Below are 18,240 nucleotides of genomic sequence, written 5' to 3'. Positions count from 1 at the left end.
CATGATATCTGTTTGACATTTCATACCGTGTGGGAAAGCTCCAGGACTAGATGCACCGGAAGTCTGATCCAGTAGGCCAATTCCTCTGACACTGATATGGCAGTTGATTTAAAAAAAAACCCATACCCAAAAGACTATTTTGTTCAAAAGAAAATTTCTAAACTAAAATTGCAGCCCAAAAATGTCATACAAGATTCAGGTCGTAACAATTGTTTTTTCCCCACATTTCAGTTTACATTTATGGAAATCTAAACTCATCTTGACAAGAAACCTGGCAGTTCAAGAAGCAGACGTATTTCACTGAAGTACATATTTAATTGCTACAAATTATCTTTCACTCCCTATTGTTCTCAAAGATGGTATGCTGGAACAGATTTTATCTTTAAGCATCAATATTGGATGACAAGCAGAATCACTGTCAGTGTTGGCACAAGCTGGCATGGATCAATAGTATTTTTAGATCATCTCCTATGGATGGTAGGGCAGCCACATTCAGAATTTCTTCATGCACAAAGTGAGTTTTTGCTCCAACAGTCTCTCACTATGAAGTTACATTAATACCCATACATTCCATGCTACTGGTGTTCAGAAACTTTAGCTGTGACACTGACCTCTCATGCAGTACTTTTTGATATATTTACTCAAAACGTTCTTCATGAGCCAAAAAAAGCAAGAAACCAGAAGTTCCACCTGCAATTCCCAACAAGAGGATCTTAGCACTCCTTGTACCTGGCTTTCCGTGAATGTTCATGTTCTGTGTTGCCATTACAAGTTAATTTACACTACTAAAAATCATCAAAATGTCCCAAAAGATTAGCAGATATGCTGTGCATGTTACATGCACTCCATTATACACCACCTGCTGAGTTAAGCAGCTAGCACAGGGGTGGGCCAACCTGTGGCTCTGGAGCCGCATGTGGCTCTTCAGACATTAATATGCGTCTCCTTTCATAGGCACCGACTCCAGGGCGAGTCGGGCGCCAACTTTCCAATGTGCTGGGGGTGCTCACTGCTCAACCCCTGGCTCTTCCACAGGCCTCCACCCCTTTTTGCCCCCTCCCCTGAGCCTGCAGTGCCCTTGCTCCTACCACCCCCACCACCCCTGGAGCCTCCTGCATGCCATGAAATAGCTGATTAGGAAGTGCGGGGAGGGAGGGGGATGTGCCGGTGGGTGGAAGGTGCTGTGAGCGGGGGGCGGGGAGGCAGCGGGGAGGGCTGCTGACATATTACTGTGGCTCTTTGGCAATGTACATTGGTAAATTCTGGCTCCTTCTCAGGTTCAGGTTGGCCACCCCTGAACTAGAACGTTTGTTGTTGGTTCCTTACAAATTAGTACTGCCTATCAAAACCTTATCAAAAATAATCCGCTTTAGAATTTGATATCCCTGAAACATGTTCCAAAAGAATACAGCTTTGAGATTAACTTCACCTGGTTGCTCAAATTTTACCATGTTGGAGAAGTAGAAAAGTGATCAAGTACACTCTGATCTTGGGCATCAGCCATTTCAAAAGAACTGAAATGGCTTGTGTGTGATTTTTTGTTTGTTTTTTTTAAAAAGGATGAGAACAATCCACACTTTGGATACATAGTAACTTAAGACTGTATTACAATATTCACTACATAGCCACTGAGATCACAGTAGGAATAGATTTTAGGTTTGTCTCTGGGTAGGAATGTAGAAATGAGTTATCCAGAGTGCTGTGTTACACATCAGCAGATAAAAGATATTACCCAGGCAAAAAGGGCCACCTATCTTGTTACACTGCTTTTGTGTCTAACAATTCAGTGTCACTGGTTTTCCAACCTGAAGACTAGAAGCCTTGTCTCTTGTCAAATTCTACTAGACTGAGACATGTAGCCTCTTAGAAATAAATGGAATACTGCACACTGTACACAATGTCTGCATTTTAAGTGTTCTGCTTTTTCACTGCAAAGATCAAAATTTGCAAGAGTCTAACTTATCATTTGTCCCAATATTTACTCTGTGTCCAGTAACTCATTTTAAAGTCTTGTCTACAGAAGCAGATCCTCTAGGAAAAGCCAAGTAGTCACAGACTCCCTGAGGAAGGCTAAACCATTCCAAAGTGGAGGAGAAGCAAACTAATTTTGGTAGTGGAGAAGTTCCCATATTACTGACAACAGCACCATAACAAGAACTCAGATACTTATAAAAGGGCACAGTATAAGACCCGGACAGTAGCAATCTGGCGAGAGCACACTCATGAGGCCCTTTCCTCTCCCCATTTTTGGATGTTTCAGTCCCTTCCTCAAACATTAGAAAGAAGCTTGAACCACTGGCAATCATGGGCTAACACTGCAACAGAAGTATTTTTCTACCACCAATTACAGCTTCGAAGATTAAGTTTATCAAGAAATGGACAGTGTGTGCATTTGTTTTGGCTTTGTTACAGTTTGAAAGTAGAAATAGCAGTCAGACTATGTGCAGCATAAAAACCTTAGAGTTAAAAAGCCTTTCTGAGGCAGATTTCAGCTACCCATATTTTTTTGGAAGGTCTTAGTATGTTAAGAGAATACAAGGCTAAAGTATACACCACTTCTCAATGGACCTGTATATCCCATTTTTAACCCCCTCATATTTGCTGTAGACTCTTTATAGAGAGCATACTGGCGTATCTGAAGTGCAATGTACAGATTTCTTTTAAAAAACCAAAACCCCACTAAAATCACATCTCCTCAAGTTTTAGCAATTTCAAACAATATGCTGGATAAGTAACTGAGGCAGACTCATGAAAAGTTGCCACAGGTTTTAGGTTCCAGATTTCTGCAGAGTCATAATCAGGGTGAAAATCAGTTTAAAAATGCAACACAGGGCAAGCTGCATGTAGACTGGGATAGATGTGCTGAATTTAAGTGTTTCATAGCTATCCACACTAACTGAAGAAAAAACAAAATTAGTGTTTTAGTACTGACAGCTATGGACATACCAGAGAGGCAGTGGGATCTATTTAACTGATATTTAATTTAGGTTTAAGTTCTACTGTGTATCAGTTTAGCAGAAACAGCTAACTAGTGCTTCCAAAACTCTAAACTTCCTCCACGTCTTCATGCTAGAAGCCAAATGTCTCCTACCCATTTGCCGAAACTTCCAGCTTTTCCTTCCATCCAGCAATTTCTGATGCAGTTATGCACAGTCAATACAATCTATGTGGTGTATAAAACTGGAAGTGGAGACCATAGCAAACAAATCAACCACCGTGTTTATAGTTAACTTCACAATTCAGACACTTCTAGAAAAATCTAGATGAAGTTGCCACTAAATTTCACTGTGCTGCACCAGGATGCCACAGATTAAAGGGAACCAACTGCACCATTTAGGTAGAACTACATGGGCCTCAGGATGCTGTCAAGGCCTATTTGAGATTTAATTCACCTGAATATATTGGCCTTCAACTGTAAAACTGAAGTCACAAACTGGCCTGTGGCTGCAGAATAGCATGCCAACAGTTTCCCCTTGAAGATTCCGCTACCTTTGGAAAAGGCTGCATCTGATAGAGGAATTCTGCTTCAGGAAGGTCTCATGGAACAGTTCACTACGCCCTGGTCTACACTAGGAGTTCAGGTCGAATTTAGGAGCATTAAATCGATTTAACCTTTCACCTGTCCACACGACAAAGCCCTTTTTTTCGACTTAAAGGGCTCTTAAAATAGATTTCCTTACTTCACCCCCGACAAGGGGATTAGCTCTGAAATCAGTCTTGCCGGGTCCAATTTGGGGTACTGTGGCTGCAATTAGACAGTATTGGCTTTGGGAGCTATCCCAGAGTGCTCCATTGTGACTGCTCTGGACAGCACTCTCAACTCAGATGCACGGGCCAAGTAGACAGGAAAAGGCCCGCAAACTTTTGAATTTCAATTTCCTGTTTGGCCAGCTGCAGGTGAGTGCAGAACTCACCAGCAGAGGTGACCATGCAGAATTTGTCAGCAGAGGGGACTATGATGGAGTCCCAGAATCGCAAAAGAGCTCCAGCATGGACCGAATAGGAGGTACAGGATCTGATTGCTGTTTGGGGAGAAGAATCCGTGCTATCAGAACTCCGTTCCAGTTTTCGAAATGCCAAAACCTTTGTCAGAATCTCCCAGGGCATGAAGGACAGAGGCCATAACAGGGACTCGAAGCAGTGCCGCATGAAACTGAAGGAGTTGAGGCAAGCCTACCAGAAAACCAGAGAGGCAAACGGCCGCTCCGGGTCAGAGCCCCAAACATGCCGCTTCTATGATGAGTTGCATGCCATTTTAGGGGGTTCAACCACCACCACCCCAGCTGTGTTGTTTGACTCCTTCAATGGAGATGGAAGCAACATGGAAGCATGTTTTGGAGACTAGGAAGACGAAGAGGATGAGGAGGTTGAAGATAGCTCACAGCAAGCAAACGGAGAAACAGGTTTTCCCGACAGCCAGAACTGTTTTTTACCCTGGACCTGGAGCCAGTACCCCCCGAACCCACCCAAGGCTGCCTCCCGGACCGCCAGATGGAGAAAGGACCTCTGGTGAGCGTACCTTTTAAAATAGTATACATGGTTTAAAAGCAAGCATGTTTAATGATTAATTTGCCCTGGCATTCACGGCTCTCCTGGATGTACTCCAAAAGCCTTTGCAAAAAGTTTCTGGGGAGGGCAGCCTTATTCCATCCACCATGGTAGGACACTTTACCATTCCAGGCCAGTAGCATGTACTCGGGAATCATTGCAGAACAAAGCATTGCAGTGTATGTTTGCTGGCGTTCAAACATCCATTCTTTATCTCTGTGTTATCCTCAGAAGAGTGATATCATTCATGGTCACCTGGCTGAAATAGGATGCTTTTCTTAAGGGGACATTCAGAGGTGCCCATTCCTGCTGGGCTGTTTGCCTGCAGCTGAACAGAAATGTTCCCCGCTGTTAGCCACGGGGAGGCAAAATGCGACCTTGGAACGAAAGCACATGTGCCATGTATGTAACATTATCAGCAAGGTTTACCATGAAAGAGTGTACCCATTGTTCTATAAAATGGGTCTTTTTAAATACCACTGTCCCTTTTTTCCCCTCCACCAGCTGCATTTCAAGGATCACAGGATCTTCTCTTTCCCAGAGGCCAGTGAAGATTAAAAGGCGAAAAAAAAACAGTCACGATGCAATGTTCTGAGCTCATGCTGTCCTCCCACACTGACAGAGCACAGATGAACGTGTGGAGGCAGACAATGTCAGAGTGCAGGAAAGCACAAAATGACCGGGAGGAGAGGTGGCGGGCTGAAGCTGAAAGGTGGCAGCAGCGTGATGAGACGAGGCAGGACCCAATGCTGAGGCTGCTGGAGGATCAAATTAATATGCTCCAGCATATGGTTGAGCTGCAGGAAAGGCAGCTGGAGCACAGACTGCTGCTACAGCCTCTGTGTAACCAACCACCCTCCTCCCCAAGTTCCATAGCCTCCTCACCCAGATGCCTAAGAAAGCGCAGGGGGGGGAGGGGGTGCCCTCCGGCCACCTAGCCACTCCACCCCAGAGGATTGCCCAAGCAACAGAAGGCTGGCATTCAATAAGTTTTAAACGTTTAAAGTGCTGTGTGGCCTTGTCCTTCCCTCCTCCACCACCCCTCCCAGGCTACTTTGGCAGTTATCCCCCTATGTGTGTGATAAATTAATACAGAATGCATGAATGTGAACCAACAATGACTTTATTGACTCTGCAAGCGGTGATCAAAGGGAGGAGGGGAGGGTGGTTAGCTTACAGGGAAGTAGAGTGAACCAAGGGGCAGGGGGTTTCATCAAGGAGAAACAAAGAGAACTTTCACACTAGCCTGGCCAGTCATGAAACTGGTTTTCAAAGCTACTCTGATGCGTACCGCACCCTCCTGTGCTCTAACCACCCTGGTGTCTGACTGCGCGTAACCAGTGGCCAGGCCATTTGCCTCAACCTCCCACCCGCCATAAACGTCTCCCCCTTACTCTCACAGATATTGTGGAGCGCACAGCAAGCAGTAACAGTGGGAATATTGGTTTCGCTGAGATCTAACAGTCAGTAAACTGCGCCAGCGCGCTTTTAAAAGTCCAAATGCACATTCTACCACCATTCTGCACTTGCTCAGCCTGTAGTTGAACAGCTCCTGACTACTGTCCAGGCTGCCTGTGTATGGCTTCATGAGCCATGGCATTAAGGGGTAGACTGGGTCCCCAAGGATAACTATAGGCATTTCAACATCCCCAACGGTTATTTTCTGGTCTGGGAATAAAGTCCCTTCCTGCAGCTTTTGAAACAGACCAGAGTTCCTGAAGATGTGAGCATCATGTACCTTTCCCGGCCATCCCACGTTGATGTTGGTGAAACGTCCCTTGTGATACACCAGTGCTTACAGTACCCCTTGCGGTTTATGTACTCGCTGGCTTGGTGCTCCGGTGCCAAGATAGGGATATGGGTTCCATCTATGGCCCCACCACAGTTAGGGAATCCCATTGCAGCAAGCCATCCACTATGACCTGCACATTTCCCACGGTCACTACCCTTGATATCAACAGATCTTTGATTGTGTTGGCTACTTGCATCACAGCAGCCCCCACAGTAGATTTGCCCACTCCAAATTGATTTCCGACTGACCAGTAGCCGTCTGGCATTACAAGCTGCTACAGGGCTATTGCCACTCACTTCTCAACTGTGAGGGCTGCTCTCATCTTGGTATTCATGCGCTTCAGGGCAGGGGAAAGCAAGTCACAAAGTTCCATGAAAGTGCCCTTATGCATGCGAAAGTTTGGAATCGTCCCAGACCTGCAACACTATGTGGTCCCACCAGTCTGTGCTTGTTTCCTGAGCCCAGAATTGGCATTCCACCGCATGAACCTGCCTCATTAGCACCATGATGCCCGCATTGCCAGGGCCCGTGCTTTGAGAGAAGTCTGTGTCCATGTCCTCATCACTCATCACCGCGCTGACGTCACCTACTTGCCCGGTTTCACTTTGCCAGGTTCTGGAGTTGCATATACTGCTGGATAATGCACGTGGTGTTTAATGGGCTCCTAATTGCCAAAGTAATCTGAGCAAGCTCCATGCTTGCCGTGGTATGGCGTCCGCACAGAAAAAAGTGCGGAACGATTGTCTGCCATTGCACTGAGGGAGGGCGGGCCTGACAACATGCACCTAGAACCACCCGCAACAATGTTTTTTGTCCCATCAGGCATTGGGATCTCAACCCAGAATTCCAATGGGCGGCAGAGACTGCGGGAATTATGAGAAAGTTACCCACAGTGCAACACTCTGGAAGTCTACGCTAGTCTTGGTACTGTGGAAGCACTCTGCTGAGTTAATGTACTTAGAGCATTTTGTGTGGGGACACAAACAATCGACTATATAGAAACGATTTCTAAAAATACTACTTCTATAAATTCGACCTTATTTCATAGTGTAGACATACCCTCAGAAAGCACTCCACTGCTAGTCACCAAGTTGTTACGTACTTGGGAATGCCTTTTTCAAGAATATCTTGTGCTGAACTTTGTGTGGAATATTTTAAACATTTACTGTTAACTAAAAAACCCAATCTAAAAATGATAGTCCAGGATTCTGAACTGCAGCTTCATCAAGGACATTAACTTCGCTTTATTTAGAATCATAGAATCATAGAATATCAGGGTTGGAAGGGACCCCAGAAGGTCATCTAGTCCAACCCCCTGCTCAAAGCAGGACCAATTCCCAGTTAAATCATCCCAGCCAGGGCTTTGTCAAGCCTGACCTTAAAAACCTCTAAGGAAGGAGATTCTACCACCTCCCTAGGTAACGCATTCCAGTGTTTCACCACCCTCTTAGTGAAAAAGTTTTTCCTAATATCCAATCTAAACCTCCCCCACTGCAACTTGAGACCATTACTCCTCGTTCTGTCATCTGCTACCATTGAGAACAGTCTAGAGCCATCCTCTTTGGAACCCCCTTTCAGGTAGTTGAAAGCAGCTATCAAATCCCCCCTCATTCTTCTCTTCTGCAGGCTAAACAATCCCAGCTCCCTCAGCCTCTCCTCGTAACTCATGTGTTCCAGTCCCCTAATCATTTTTGTTGCCCTTTGCTGGACTCTCTCCAATTTATCCACATCCTTCTTGAAGTGTGGGGCCCAAAACTGGACACAGTACTCCAGATGAAGCCTCACCAATGTCGAATAGAGGGGGACGATCACGTCCCTCGATCTGCTCACTATGCCCCTACTTATACATCCCAAAATGCCATTGGCCTTCTTGGCAACAAGGGCACACTGCTGACTCATATCCAGCTTCTCGTCCACTGTCACCCCTAGGTCCTTTTCTGCAGAACTGCTGCCTAGCCATTCAGTCCCTAGTCTGTAGCTGTGCATTGGGTTCTTCCGTCCTAAGTGCAGGACCCTGCACTTATCCTTATTGAACCTCATCAGATTCCTTTTGGCCCAATCTTCCAATTGGTCTAGGTCCTTCTGTAGCCTATCCCTCCCCTCCAGCGTATCTACTACTCCTCCCAGTTTAGTATCATCCGCAAATTTGCTGAGAGTGCAATCCACACCATCCTCCAGATCATTTATGAAGATATTGAATAAAACTGGCCCCAGGACCGACCCTTGGGGCACTCCACTTATTTCACCTTTGAAGAAGAGCAAACGACAAACAGAATTACAACCTAAATCCGTTTGCGCTAAGAATGGCACAAGTCAGAAAAATCAATGGTTTTCTGACAGAGCTGCTAGACAGAACTCTGGGCAATATGTTTGTTATTTAAATTCAACAAGTATCTGCAGGTATAGTACTGAAAGCAACTAAACTAGGACAGGACAACTTCATATATTGTTTGAATTCAGTTACATTTTTTTAAATTTATCGTATCGGTGTTTACCCACACTTTAAGCACACATCATACAAGACAAAGCATTAAGGTTAAAAAGTTTAACAATTTGAAAATGAAGTGACAATATTTAGGCAGAGCATGCTATCTTAATTCTGTCCTATAGTCTGACTGATCACATGCTGTTCTCCCACAGAACACCCAATTCATTCATTCCAGATTGGATAACCAATATTTGTCACCCTCACTGTAATGTGTGGCCCTGTAACTCCTTCACCACCCAACCTGTGATCTTTTCTGCAAGATCTAAAACTGACTGCACAAGAGGCAGAATTAAGCTGCCCATGGAAACTTAATTTAGCTATTTTCTTAAGTTAAAGCGGTTCGCTTTGAAACCTTCATTATTTTCATGTAGTTTTTTGGATGGAACTCTACACTGATAATTGACTTCCGGAAACTTAAGGACTGAACAGCATCTAAACCACTGAAAGCCTGATACAAGACCAGAACCCAAAAACAGAGTAAGCAGCTAGTCTTTGAGATACATTATCTGCTCTTTACTAAAGCTATATTGTATTTGTGCCTTAGTTCAAAAAGGGATCGGAAACCTGTTGACAAGAAGCATCAAAGCACAAGTTCTACTACAGATATCCCAGACAGTGGGTGTTGCCCCAAAAGCAGGAGGCAAGAATCCTGCATGTTATGTGGAATTCCTCTATTCCCATATGCTGGAAAGGTCCATGAGAACCTAAAGTGAAAGTCACCTCAGCAACTCAACCCCTTGCAAGCAGAACAAGATGCAGTCAGTCCCAGAATGAAAGAGAGGAGAAGTGCTAGTCTCACCCATCTCTTAGGGCTAGAAGCTACTGGATGATGTCAGACAACTGTACTCTACAGGCTGGGGAGTGCTGGGTGAATAATTAGGAGTGAGCCAAAAATCTTCAGCCACATATCAAATCTCCTGGGAAAGTGACTGAGAACACTCATCTATCTCCATCTTGGGAAAGATCATTCCCATTAAAAAAAAAAGTAGCTTATAACAGAGTCTCTCCCCAATTCCCTCCCCCAAATGAAAGGATGTTATATTTATGATCTAAAAATGAGAATCCTCAAATCTGGTTATAATCTTGACATCCACAGGAAATCCTGTTGGCATAAGAGCATACAGTGTTCTTAGAGTGTGGATAAAAATCAATGTTTTTTTTTTTTAAATTAAAAAAATTGGATTTTTGATAAAATGCTTTGAGGGAAAACCTATCGAAACATCGTTTTAATTAAGGTACACTATAGCTCAAAGATCATCATGGAATATACATTCTATAGTATGAGACAATGTATTCATGTAATGTTTAAGAAAAGTTTTGTAAGAGTTCCAATAGTTCATGGATTAGGGACCCAATCTTATTGGGTTCCATGGGCTTCTGTATAGCTTTAGGTTAATATTCCTATCTACCAAATGGGACTCAGTGCTTAGTCCATAAGATACCAGAGATGCTTAATTTTGCAGTTCTCAAACTGTAGATTTGTGTCTCCAGAGATAACAGCAAAAAATATTTTAAATTAACAGACCTCAACCCTATTGTCCTTTTGCAAATTTGTGTACAGAGTCAATCCCTTACCTCTCTCTAAAAGTGCAAAGTTTCAAAAAGTTCAATGACTAGAAGATTGTTGGCGATGGGGGGACAGAATAGATCTGGACAAGGAGAAGTCTTAAGATAAATGTGAGAAGGGAGGGACAGGCAGTAGAATCAAGTGTGAAACTGTTTGAGCGGCATATTTCAGAAGTCTTGAGGTCTCTCTCAGTGTAGCCTTCATTGATTTGAGATTGACCATACCATTCTCTCACTAGAAGGGAAAACCTATAATGGCAGCAGGCCATAAAAGAGACCCAGTTTGGGAACATTTTAATGAGTTCCTCCACCTGCTGGTTACACAGGTATGCACAGTTTGCATTTTGCACACAAAGAAATGCAAGGCCTGATTGCCCGAATGAAACAACATCATGAGAAGCGTTCCTTCTCAGAAGGAAACTGCGTTGAAGATGATGAAAGGAACATATCTGAAAATGCAGGATCTTCAGGTTGGTAAACTTTTTTATTTCAAACTTCTTTCTTAAGGACTGCCTGTCTTCCTTTTGGACTATTCTTTAATTCTCATGTTTGAGCAAATAATATAGTTGTTACTCTATGGTATTATCATTTTAGATGCAGCGTGATAAAAAATAAATAGCTGAAACAGGCAGATCTTCCTTTTACAATTTCACCTTTAAATTAGTACGGAGTGTCAGTGAATGCAATGAGTAATACTAAATGAGCAGTATGGGAATAATTAAATATCTGCATAGACTTATTTTGTTTAGGAGAATGGATCTTCAACATACAGGATTCGGAAGACTATACGCCTTCAAGGTCACCATCATTTTCTATAGTTTCAGAGTTATTTGCCAATGATAGTGTTTCAGTCACATCATGTATGTCACATAGCCACAGTGTATCACCTATAGCAAAAAAACCTCCATCAAGAAACAACCATTGATACGTTTGTGAGAAGAACCAGCAGAGGTAATTGATGAAAAAATTGCCCAGTTTGTTTATGCAACAAACTCTCCTTTCCGTATGATTGAGAACCCACACTTCATTAACATGGTTCAGTCATTAACACCAGGATACAGTCCACCCAACAGAGCAAATATCACAGACAAATTGCTGGAGAAAGTATGAAAGAGAAATTGAGCAGTGTGCAAAAGGTCTAGAGGATAAAATTATTAACTTGAGTCTTGATGAATGGAACAATGTCCACAATGATCCTGTTGTATGTGCTTGTGTGACAACAGAAGAATGGAAATGTCTTCCTTACAGAAACAATTGATACATCAGGAAATGCACACACAGCAGAATACTTAGAAGTAGCAGCAGTAAAAGCTGTAACTGAAAAAAATTCAAATGTCTAGTACGCAGCTTGGTCACAGACAATGCTGCAAATGTATCCAAGATAAGAAATTTAGAAAATAGAGTGAAGAGAGTCCCAAGCTAACAACATACGGCTGCAGTGCTCATTTGATGCACCTCCTAGCCAAAGACTTCAGTGTTCCAGAAATAAAGGCTAATGTTGTTGAAATTACAAAATACTTCCATAACAACCACTTTGTAGCAGCTACTCTGAAAAAAGTGGAAGGAACCAAGGTAACTCTCCCACAAAACGTGCAATGGAACTCAGTAGTGGACTGTTTTGAGCACTATATCAAGACCTGGCCTAATCTGATGAGTTTGTGAACAAAATCGTGAAACAGATGGCACTGTCACAGCCAAAGTTCTCTACATTGGGCTGAAGAGAAATGTCGGATACATGCTGAGGACCCTGAAGTCTATTTCTGTTGCCTTGAACACAATGCAAGGAAATAGCTGTTTTATTGCTGATGCTGCTGAAATTTGGAAGGAACTGAGTGAGATCTTAAAAAGAGAAATATGCCATGACAGAGTTAAATTACAAGCATTTAAAAAAAAAAACCACACACACAAATGGGACAAGTACTAGCTCCAGCTCATTTTCTTGCAAATATTCTCAATACCTGGGTCAAACCTTAACTGCTGAAGAAGAGGAGCTGGCTATGACATGGACATCCAGCAATCATCCCTCCATAACACCAACTATAATAAACTTCAGAGCGAAGGGTGAACTATTCAAGAAATATGTTTGCGGATGATGTTTTAAAAGAAAGTCACTTAAGCACTTGGATTCAGAGACTGTTGAAGTGATGATCTTACTTTTAACAGCAGTAGCGTCTTCTGCCGGGGTAGAAAGAATATTTTCTTCATTTGGACTAATTCATTCTAATTTGAGAAATCATTTGGGACCTGAAAAAAGCAGGAAAGCTTGTTTTTCTTTTCCAGATTATGAACAAACAGGAAAAAGAAGGTGAAGACGACTGAGTTAGCTGCAGAAGCCAAAATTTTAAGTTTCTCATGTTGACCTGGCTGACAGTCTATTTAAATTTTGTTTTGTTTTTTTAATACATTTCATTTAACTATTTTAAGTTAAAAATTTTAACAAAAACAAACCTGATGTTAAAAAAACTTGAATGTTTAACTAAATTCAAATGCTTGTTTTGTTAAAATATTCTATGTTTGCTGTTGAAGAAAAAAATCCATAATACAGAAGGTGGTGGTTTTTAAGGCCCAGCTTGACAAAGCCTTGGCTGGGATGATTTAGCTGGTGTTGGTCCTGCTTTGAGCAGGGGACTGGACTAGATGACCTCCTGAGGTCATTCTAGGATAATATAGTATGGCAAGAAAATCTCCCAAATATTAAATGATTAACCTGTCGAATTGGAGATATTTATGAAGTCACTGGGAGGTGAACTATCTGCTTCAATTACCTTTCGTAACTGAAATAACCAATCATTCATTTTCTGATATAGCTGTAAAACTAATCTGAAGAGTTTGCAAAATAAATCACTTAAAAATGTATAGTGTACACCTTCTAAAAATGAAACCTACATCTGAGTTGTGAAGAATATGTATTAAGGTTACAACCCACCAACAAGAATTCACTTTTATGTAGAAATCCATGATTAAATAGAGTCTTCCTGACTAGGGATTTAAATCAAATTGATTTAATTTGACACATTTCAGAAATACTGGAATAATTTTGCTTGCTTTCCACTATTTGTATCATTTGCAGTAGTGTAGCAATTTGAGTCATGTATTTATTCCATAGGGCCTGTAAGTGTTCCTCCACAGAGATACTGATTTAAATCAAATCCACCCTGGTGTCTTATTCCAGCAAATGCAGATAGAGATTTCATAGACTACAAGTTCTTTGAGGCACGAACCTAGCCATCTTACTTGTCTGTAAAGCATCATGTATGCTGTTGGTACTGTACAATTAATCCTAAAAAGCTCTATGATTATCAGCTACTTTTGGAGTAGAACATCTTCTGGAACAACATTCTATGGTAAGGCTTGTCTACATGGGTGGAAAAGCCTGAAGTAGCTGGTGTGCACTCGTTACTCTGCATCATCTCCCAATGTGGACACACACTTACTATGCACTAAGAGTACCTTGTGTGCATTAGTGTTATGTGCTTTGGAAGTGTACTAAGCTTAACTGCCTGAGGGCACTCTTAGGACACTGTAAGACTGTCCACACAGGGAGTTAGTACAGAGTAGTTAGTGCGTTTTAAATGCACTCGTCTACATGGGGAAAAAAATCACTGTGCAGAAACCTTAGCAAATAGGCTTGGACTGGGAGTCCTAGGGTTTTGGTTATTCTCAACTCTCCACCTGACTAGCTCTTAACTCAGGCATATCCTTAAGCCTCTGAGCTTCAGTTTCACTTGTGGGAACGGAGGCCAATGCTACTAGATCTTCCTAAAGTATTTAGTTCTCTAGATGAAACCGTGCTAATAAAGGTATAAGAATTTGAAGCCAACAGGTGAATTTGAACAGACAGCACTGCAATTAAAAAAATCTATAAAGATAGTTGACTAGCTGGGTTTTCCTGAGAGTCTTATTGGATAAATAGCAAGAAGTTATCAGCACCTTCTTTGACATCTCATTCAAACGATGGCCTCTCCAATAAGTCAGTGCCCTTATTCTGAAGCACTGGGTCTAGGAGCCACAGTGTCACCTACCAAATCAAACTACTTCCTGCAACACTTTGGAGATTCCTCTCAAATTAGAGAAGTATGGTAAACCGTGCAACCTTCCACCAAGAGAACTGCCTGCATTTCCATTGTCGGCACTCCAAACTGATTTGTTTAAATGATTGATCAGTGCTGAAAACCCCTCAAAGGATAGGGGGAAAAAATGCCAACCACCAGATGTCGCCTGTTTTGTTAAAATCTTTAACCTGTCCCAAAATGTGAAACTAGGGAGAAAAGAGGGATCCCAAGGGATTCATCCAGGTCTTTAATTTACAAATGAATAGTGGTTGAAGGCCAATGTGAGAGTTAGTGCCCTAAGGGCTAGTTGGTTGACATTTCCTCACATTCTAAGGCAAGGCTTCCCAAGTGTTTTCATGGCATAGATAACCTGCTGGAGAAGTCTTATGTATTACCTCACTTCCAAACCACCTACACATCACAGGACACACAGAAATGCCACACCATGATCAAAATGTCTCAGTAATCTGGAGTCTTTAGTGGGCTACTAATTTTAGTCAATGAAAATGGGCAGGAAAGTCTTTAGTGTTTTCTGAATATCTAGGAATCCACCAAGGAAAATAATTTGAGAAAAACCTCCATAGGGTGTAAGCTTCCTGAAAACAGAGCTGCCTGTAACTCTTATGGGAAATGCTCCTTGCTTATCAGGGATTGCCAGTATACGGGGGGAATTGCCTTTTGTCCCCACAGGAAGTTCAGATTGAGTTATTGCAGACTCATTTGCATGCTTCAGATCATTCTGATATCGTCTAGGATTGAATCCTAGATTTGAAAGACTTGCCAAGAAAGCCATTTCCTACACATTTCAGAAATACGGGAATGATTTTGCTTACTTTTCACTATTTATATCATTTGCAGTAATGTAGCAATCTGAATCATGTATTTATTCCACGGAGCCTGTAAGTGTTCCTCCCCAGAGATACTGTGCGGATATTCTAAACAGAGCTGTCAGTGGCCCCTACAGATTAAGGACTTGTCTACATGGACACTGTACAGTGCCTCAACTTACGCCATCCTCCCCCCCGAGCGGTGTGTTTTTTCACACCCCAAGTGAGAAAGTTTCAGCGCTGTAAAGTGCCAGTGTAGACAGTGCACCAGCGCTGGGAGGTATTCCCCTCATGGAGGTGGAGGTGCTGCGACTACATAAGCCATGTTACAGTGCTGTTGCCAGTGAAGATGTGCCCTAAGAATGCCTAATACTTCTCAATAAAAGTTCATTTGCAGTTGCTTATAAAATAAAAAAAACTTTGCCAGACTTTAACCATTTTGAGACACCCTGGAAGCGAGGGACACAGTTAAACTTTGTTTGCTTTTTAAAAAACAGGTGGCAGCTGAGTTTAAGCAACTTGCTTAACATTGACACAGGAACTGGGTGGCAGAGACAAAAATCCCATTCTCCAGGAAAGCACCTTTATATGCCCCCCATTACTGTAGTATTGAGCACATCACACATCTGACATTGCAAAAACATAGCAGAAATCAATTGGTAATTTGCCATTTAAAAAAAAGTGTAAGATTTGAACTTCACAAGTTGAAATTGATAGTATAAAATTTTGCAGTGTAGCACGAAGTGAGTAGTTGAAAGAAATACTTCACTCTGGTTACACCCCACCTCCATGCTGAAATTATTAAAACAAAACTTTTAATAAGAAACTTGATGCAATGTCTTCTCACGCATGTATACCACAAGTGTAACAGCACAAAATGGAATTTGGCTCTCATGACACTAATTAAAATGAGAATTTTCCCCTCACACATGACTTTTCCAAAGTTCTGTTGCACACCTGTTGGGAATCATAGAATTCTTTAGGACTAGAAGGGACCTTGAGGTCTTGCACTCAAGGCAGGACAAAAGTATTTTCTAGACCAGTGGTCCTGAAACTGTGGGTCATGCCCCCATGGAGGCGGAGGGGGGACACGGATGAATGTTGAGGGGGCGCACAGCAGGGGGCAGAGGAATGTTCAGAGGCCATGGTGGGACCCAGGCCAGCCCCCATGGGGGGGTGGGAGCACCACCCGCCCAGCTCTGCCTCAGCCCTGCCCCCAGTCAAGGCCCTGGCTCCTGGTCCCAGACAGATTACATTACGGTTACAGGGAGATGCAACAAAAAGAAGTTGGGGAATCATTGTTCTAGACCAGAGCAGGTTAGACAATGATGGAGATTCCACAACCTCCCTGAGCAATTTATTCTAGTGCTTAACTACAGTTAGGAAGTTTTTCCTAATGTCCAACCTAAACCACCCTTGCAGCAATTTAAGCCCATTGCTTCCTGTCCTATCCTCAGAGGTTACAAGGAAACAGTTTTTCCTTGTAACAACCTTTTATGTACTTGAAAACTGTTCTGCTCTTTCTCCAGACTAAACAAATCCAATTTTTTCCCCCTCCCAATCTTCCCTCATAGGTCATGTTTTCTAGACCTTTAATCATTTTTGTTGCTCTGCTCCGAACTTTCTCCAGTTTGTCCATATCTTTCCTGAAATGTGGCACACAGAAATGGACACAATACTATAGCTGAAGCCTAATCAGTGTGGAGTAGAGCGGAAGAATTACTTCTCGGGTCTTGCTTACAACACTCCTACTAATACATCCCTGAATGATGTTTGCAACAGTATATTACACTGTTGACTCATTTAGCTTGTGGTCCACTATGACCCCCAGATCTCTTTCTGCAGTATTCCTTTCTAGGCAGTCATTTCCCATTTTGTATGTGTACACCTGATTGTTCCTAAGGGGCATACTTTGCATTTGTCCTTATTTTCTTCAGACCATTTCTCCAGTCTGTCCAGATAATTTTGAATTTTAATTCTATCGTCCAAAGCACTTGCAAACCCTCACAATTTGCTATTATATGCAAGCTTTATAAAAGTGTACTCTATGCCAGCTACTACACTTTATTAAAAAAACAAAAAGTAATTTAGCACTTCTGCCATTTTCACATTCTCTGTTAGTTACCCTTTCCCTCATTGACTAACCAGCCTACCATGTCCTTGTCTCCTCTTGCTCTGAATATAATGTTTTCTGGTTACCCTTTGTGTCTCTATCTTGTGTAATCTCATTTTGTGCCTTGGTCTTTCTAATTTTGTCCCTACATACTTGTACTATTTGTTTATATTCATCCTTTGTAATATGACCTTTTCCCACTCTGTAGGACTCTTTTGCATTTCAGATCATTGAAGATCTCCTGGTTAAGCCAGGGTGGTCTCTTGCCAGGCTTCCTATCTATCTTAGAGTGGGATAGTTTGCTCTTGTGCCCTTAAAAATGTCTCATTGAAAAACTGCCATCTCTCTTGAACTGTTTTTCCCCTTTGACTTGCTTCCCATAGAATCTTACCTACCAATTCCCTGAGTTTGCTAAAATCTGCCTTCTTGAAATCCATTTTTTATTGTGTTGTTTTCCCTCCTACCATTCCTTAGAATCATGAACTTTTTCATGATCAGTTTCACCCAAGCTACCTTCAGCTTTCAAAATCTCAACCTGTTCTTCTCTATTTGTCAAACACCCTCTCCCCCTAGTAGCTTTCGCCACCTTCTGAAATAAAAAACAATGGTCTCCAGTACATTCCAAGAACTTATTGGATAATTGTGCCCTGCTGTGTTATTTTCCCAACAGATGTCTGTGTGGTTGAAGACCCCCATCACCGCCCTAGAAAACAGCCTAGTGTTCACACCAGCTAATGGAGTTACTTTAGATAACGGTCATAGGCTCAAACACTGCTAACTACTCACAGGGATCACTACACTGCTGAAATGGATCATTTCTGAGGAAATCTGAAGTTCTTTTAATACATGACCAA

General features: G+C 42.3%; 1 protein-coding gene across 1 annotated transcript in view; it reads right to left on the bottom strand.

The window, feature by feature from the left end:
* Nucleotides 1–18,240, bottom strand: part of RAB10 (RAB10, member RAS oncogene family) — a 72,553-nt gene that overhangs the window by 32,709 nt on the left and 21,604 nt on the right. The gene's annotated exons all lie outside the window — the stretch shown is intronic.

The sequence above is a fragment of the Lepidochelys olivacea genome (genome assembly GCF_965140295.1).
Source record: "Lepidochelys olivacea isolate rLepOli2 genome assembly, chromosome: 3".
In the NCBI taxonomy this organism is placed as follows: Eukaryota; Metazoa; Chordata; order Testudines; family Cheloniidae; genus Lepidochelys; species Lepidochelys olivacea.
This window is presented reverse-complemented; position numbering and strand designations above follow the sequence as displayed.